Source organism: Phyllobates terribilis, unplaced genomic scaffold (genome assembly GCF_046119375.1).
Source record: "Phyllobates terribilis strain yellow unplaced genomic scaffold, ASM4611937v1 Scaffold_12__6_contigs__length_324123572, whole genome shotgun sequence".
Lineage (NCBI taxonomy): Eukaryota > Metazoa > Chordata > Amphibia > Anura > Dendrobatidae > Phyllobates > Phyllobates terribilis.
In genome coordinates, this window is record NW_027362772.1 from 276,485,918 (window position 1) to 276,491,917 (window position 6,000).

Consider the following 6,000-nt stretch of genomic DNA (forward strand, 5'->3'; position numbering starts at 1 on the left):
ACAATATGAGGGTCATGTTGCAGGTAGTGCAGCAAGAAGGCACTTATGTGTCTTGCGCATCTCGGAGCCCCAAAATTATTTTCCGGGCTAGATGCAGCTAAAAATTATTATTAATTTTAAATCTGGTGGAGCTTAGTATAGATGGCCTAATAGGATCAGTGCTGCACACTGCTACAAAGCCCAAATTATTTTCCAGCCAAGATACAGATAAACATGATTAGTAATTTTAAATCTGGTGGAGCTTATTATAGATTGCCTAATAGAATCAGTGCTGCACACTGCTACAAAGCCCAAATTATTTTCCAGCCAAGATACAGATAAACATGATTAGTAATTTGAAAGCTTAAAACGGTTGGTAGGGTGATTTTAACCAATCATCAAGCTTTTACTCTCCCCAGGATGACACAGGGGTAGAAAAGTCGTTTCGGATCCATGATTTGTTCATCTTTATGAACGTGAGTCTGTCTACATTATCAGTGGAGAGCCGCGTGCGCTTATCTGTCAGCACACCACCAGCAGCGCTGAACACACGTTCAGACAGAACGCTGGCTGCGGGGCATGACAAGATCGCCAAGGCGTAAGTAGCTAGCTCCGGCCATTTATCCAGATTGGAAGCCCAAAAAGAGCAAGGGTCCAGTGACACAGTCATGGCTTCAATGTTTACTTGGAGATAGTCCTGTACCATCGTCTCTAGGCGTTGACTATGTCAGACTTCTTGTCTCCTGTGGCCTTGCAAAGGATGGGCTAAAAAAGTGGTGACATGATTCCGCAAAATTGATGTTACCAGCAGATACTGTGGTTCTGTTACGGTTTGAGTGCTGAACACTTGACGGTCCCACGGTTGGCAAGTTGGAACTGTGAGATTCACTACATGCACCACTGGTGTTTTGTGGAAAAGCACATGTAAGATTCTGCAACAGTCTCTGCTGATACTCCTGCATGCGTGCATCCCTTTCTATGGCAGGAATAATTTCGGCAAATTTACTTTTGTACCGGGGATCTAACAGTGTGGCAACCCAGTAGTCAGGATTATTTCTAATTCTCACAATTCGAGGGTCATGTTGCAGGTAGTGCAGCAAGAAGGCACTCATGTGTGTTGCGCATCCAGGAGCACCAAGTCCCTGTTGTGTTGGTGGCGAGGTAACAATCGTGCTTCCTTCCTCTGTCCTCTCCCCCCAACCTCGCACAACAGAAATGTGATCAAGGTCTCCCTCATCTGATGAGTCTTCCATCAGTTCGTCCTCCACTTCTTCCTGGGCTCCTGCACCTTCCTCACTAGTTTGGCTGCTACCATGCGCCCTGGTAAAACCATCTCCCCCACCCTCACATGCCTGCCGCCTTGGTGCTGCCGACCGTCTGGACCTTGCAGATGTTAGCCCTTGCGCATACAACTCCTCCTCCTCTACTTCCTCCACCTCCTCTTGTGCCACCACCTGACTCCGAATTCTGTTTAACATGTGCTCCAGCATGTAAATCACCGGAATAGTCATGCTGATAATGGCATCGTCAGCACTAAACATCTTCGTCGCCATTTCAAAACTGTGCAGAAGGGTGCATAGGTCCCTGATCTGAGACCACTCCTCCAGCGTGATTTGCCCCACCTCTGGATCTCGTTGGCCCAGGCTATACGTCAGAATGTATTGCACCAGGGCTTGTCGGTGCTGCCACAGTCGCTGCAACATGTGCAGAGTTGAATTCCACCGGGTAGGCACATCGCATTTTAGCCGGTGAAGTGGCAGGCCCAACGACTTCTGTAGAGATGTAAGTCGCTGAGCTGCGGGATGCGAACGGCGGAAGTGAGCACACAGCGACCGTGCCCTCTGCAGAAGGCCATCTAGTCTGGGATAGTGGGCTAAAAATTGCTGGACAACCAGGTTCAACACATGAGCCATACAAGGCATGTGTGTGACATTGCCCCGGCGAAGGGCCGCACCCAGGTTTGCAGCATTGTCGCACACGGCCTTCCCTGGTTTCAGGTCCAGTGGAGACAACCATTCATGAAATTGGTTCTCCAGAGCTGACCACAACTCCTCAGCTGTGTGACTCACATTTCCCAGACATTTCAAAGTAAAAACCGCCTGATGACGTTGAGCCCTACTGCCAGCATAGTAAGGAGGTGTGCAGGATCCCTTCTGCGCAGTTAGAAAGCTTGTGGCATGACCCTTTGGGTGCAGGTGGAAGACCGAGAGGAGGTTGAGGAGGCAGAAGCAGTGGAGGAACTTTGGCATAAAGAGGATTGACGCACAACTCGTGGGGACGGCAAGACTTGGACAGCAGCCCCTTGTCCTGCTGTCACCATAGTTACCCAGTGCCCAGTCAGCGACATGTAACGCCCCTGTCCATGCCTACTCGTCCAAGTGTCTGTGGTGAAATGCACCCTGTCACACACAGAGTTTCTCAAAGAAGCGGTGATGTTGTGTGCGACATGCTGGTGGAGCGCAGGCACACCTTTCTTTGAGAAGTAGTGCCGACTGGGCATCTGGTACTGGGGCACTGCGACGGACATAAGGTCTCAAAAATCCTCTGTGTCCACCAGGCGGAAAGGCAGCATTTCTGTAGCCAAGAGCTTGCAGATGGTGAAATTCAACCTCTTAGCTTTCTCATGGCTAGGAGGAAATGGTCTTTTACTTGTCCACATCTGAGGGACCGAGGGCTGTCTATTGTGCTTAGACGGGGTTGATAAGGGTGTCCCCGGCAAACTGCCGGTCTGTGAGGAAGATGCAGGCGGACATGTTAGGTTGCCTTGATCCAAAGGTGGTGCTATCGATGTCGGACAGCGCTCAACACCAGCTGGTGTTACCACCTCCAAAGAAAATGATGACCTGCCAATCACGCTGGCTGTTGCGGGTAAAGAGGTGGCAGGTCTGCGCCCCAAAACAGGTGTGACTGCTGTCCCCCCAGTCACAGAGGATGAAGAGGCCGCGGATGCACAAGATATGGCAGACGGTGGTTGGCCCGGCCGGCTAGGCCGCATTGTAGCACACTGAGCTTCCCACTGCAACTTATGCTTCATGTCCATGTGCCGGTTCATGCATGAAGTACTCAAACTATGTATTTTTTGGACTCTACTTAGCTTTTGCTGACAAATGTTACAGATAACACGAGTTGGGTCATTTTTATCGATCTGAAAAAATGCCCAGGCTATGCAAGGCTTAGCACCCATGTGACCTGAAGAGCCACCACGACTTGTGGTGAGAGGCAGAGTTGTGTTTGAGGATGCAGTTGTTGACGTGCTTCCAGTACTACGTCTCTGTCCAGGAAGGCGCAACCTGACCTCGTCGTCACTAGCATCTTCCTCCACCTCCTCTGCTGACCTCATCTCTTGGCTGACTGTGGGTTGACAGTAAGTGGGATCTCCAACCTCATCATCATCACCCTGTGCGTTATCACACCCGTCGTCCTCAGAGCCAACCTGTTCCTGCCCTGACAAAAAACTAAAGTTGTCGCTCCAATCAGGTATTTGAGTCTCATCATCGTCTTCCTCATTGTCTCCACCAACAGGAGTTACAGTTTGGGAATGAGGGTCTACATTATGGTCAGAACCTTCTGCGTCTGGTCCTGGATCCGACTCATAAAGATTCTGGGCATCAGTGCAGATCATTTCCTCGTCTGGATTCACAGAAGCGCTGGAGTTGACCTCTGATTCCCAGGCTATTGTATGAGTAAACAGCTCTGCAGACTCAACCATCTGTTCTACCTCATACTCAGACGGGCAGCTGGAGATTTGGGAGCTGTGAGGAAGCAAGTGCGATTGGGGTGACACCTTTGAGGACTGGAGTATTTGTGATGTTGAAGTTGATGTGGAGGAGAGCCCACTTAAAGGAGCACTTGATATCCGTTGAAGCACCTGCTGTTTTTGTGCCTCATCTGGAATTTGTAGCGATTGGCGTGGCCGTAGGGATCTTATCACATTGTCCGCTAAAAGAAGTAGACATTTTAGTTTGGCTGGAAGATGGTCTTTCTTCTGCAGATGTTACTGTTGCTTTAACACCTACCCCACGGACACAACCTTTTTTCCCCTTCCCAACACGCCTATTCCCCTTTCCACCAGCAGCAGGCCTTTTTCCACTCATTTTGGTGGTTAACTAATTCACAACTCTGGAGTTGTTTGCACAAAAAAACAATGGATGGGAACCGAGCAGAGCTGAGTGGCCAAACTGTGGTATTAGGCCAAAACTATTGGCTGGGTTAGATGGAGAAAAAAATTATATTCGATTTGCAACCTGATGGAGGTCAGTATAGATGGACTAATAGAACAAGTCCCACACACAGCTAGAAGCCCAAATATTTTTTCAGAGGAAGATGCAGAAAAAAAATATATTCAGTTTGCAACCTGATGGAGGTCAGTATAGATGGACTAATAGAGAAAGTCCCACACACTGCTAGAAGGCCAAATATTTTTTCAGAGCTAGATGCAGACAAAAAATTATTTTGAATTTGCAACCTGATGGAGGTCAGTATAGGTGGACTAATAGAACAAGTCCCACACACTGCTAGAAGGCCAACTATTTTTTCAGAGCTAGATGCAGAAAAAAATTATATTCAGTTTGCAACCTGATGGAGGTCTGTATAGATGGATTAATAGAACAAGTCCCACACACAGCTAGAAGCCCAATATTTTTTCAGAGGTAAATGCAGAAAAAAAATATATTCAGTTTGCAACCTGATGGAGGTCTGTATAGATGGATTAATAGAACAAGTCCCACACACAGCTAGAAGCCCAAATATTTTTTCAGAGGAAGATGCAGAAAAAAAATATATTCAGTTTGCAACCTGATGGAGGTCAGTATAGATGGACTAATAGAGAAAGTCCCACACACTGCTAGAAGGCCAAATATTTTTTCAGAGCTAGATGCAGACAAAAAATTATTTTGAATTTGCAACCTGATGGAGGTCAGTATAGGTGGACTAATAGAACAAGTCCCACACACTGCTAGAAGGCCAACTATTTTTTCAGAGCTAGATGCAGAAAAAAATTATATTCAGTTTGCAACCTGATGGAGGTCTGTATAGATGGATTAATAGAACAAGTCCCACACACAGCTAGAAGCCCAATATTTTTTCAGAGGTAGATGCAGAAAAAAAATATATTCAGTTTGCAACCTGATGGAGGTCTGTATAGATGGATTAATAGAACAAGTCCCACACACAGCTAGAAGCCCAACATTTTTTCAGAGGTAGATGCAGAAAAAATATATATTCAGTTTGCAACCTGATGGAGGTCAGTATAGATGGACTAATAGAGAAAGTCCCACACACTGCTAGAAGGCCAAATATTTTTTCAGAGCTAGATGCAGAAAAAAATGATATTCAGTTTGCAACCTGATGGAGGTCAGTATAGATGGACTAATAGAACAAGTCCCACACACAGCTAGAAGCCCAAATATTTTTTCAGAGGTAGATGCAGATAAAAATTATTTTTAATTTGCAACCTGATGGAGGTCAGTATAGATGGACTAATAGAGAAAGTCCCACACACTGCTAGAAGGCCAAATATTTTTTCAGATCTAGCTGCAGATAAAAATTATTTTTAATTTGCAACCTGATGGAGGTCAGTATAGATGGACTAATAGAGAAAGTCCCACACACTGCTAGAAGGCCAAATATTTTTTCAGAGCTAGATGCAGAAAAAAATTATATTCAGTTTGCAACCTGATGGAGGTCAGTATAGATGGACTAATAGAACAAGTCCCACACACTGCTAGAAGCCCAAATATTTTTTCAGAGCTAGATGCAGAAAAAAATTATATTCAGTTTGCAACCTGATGGAGGTCAGTATAGATGGACTAATAGAACAAGTCCCACACACAGCTAGAAGACCAAATATTTTTTCAGAGGTAGATGCAGAAAAAAATTATATTCAATTTGCAACCTGATGGAGGTCAGTATAGATGGACTAATAGAACAAGTCCCACACACAGCTAGAAGCCCAAATATTTTTTCAGAGGAAGATGCAGAAAAAAAATATATTCAGTTTGCAACCTGATGGACGTCAGTATA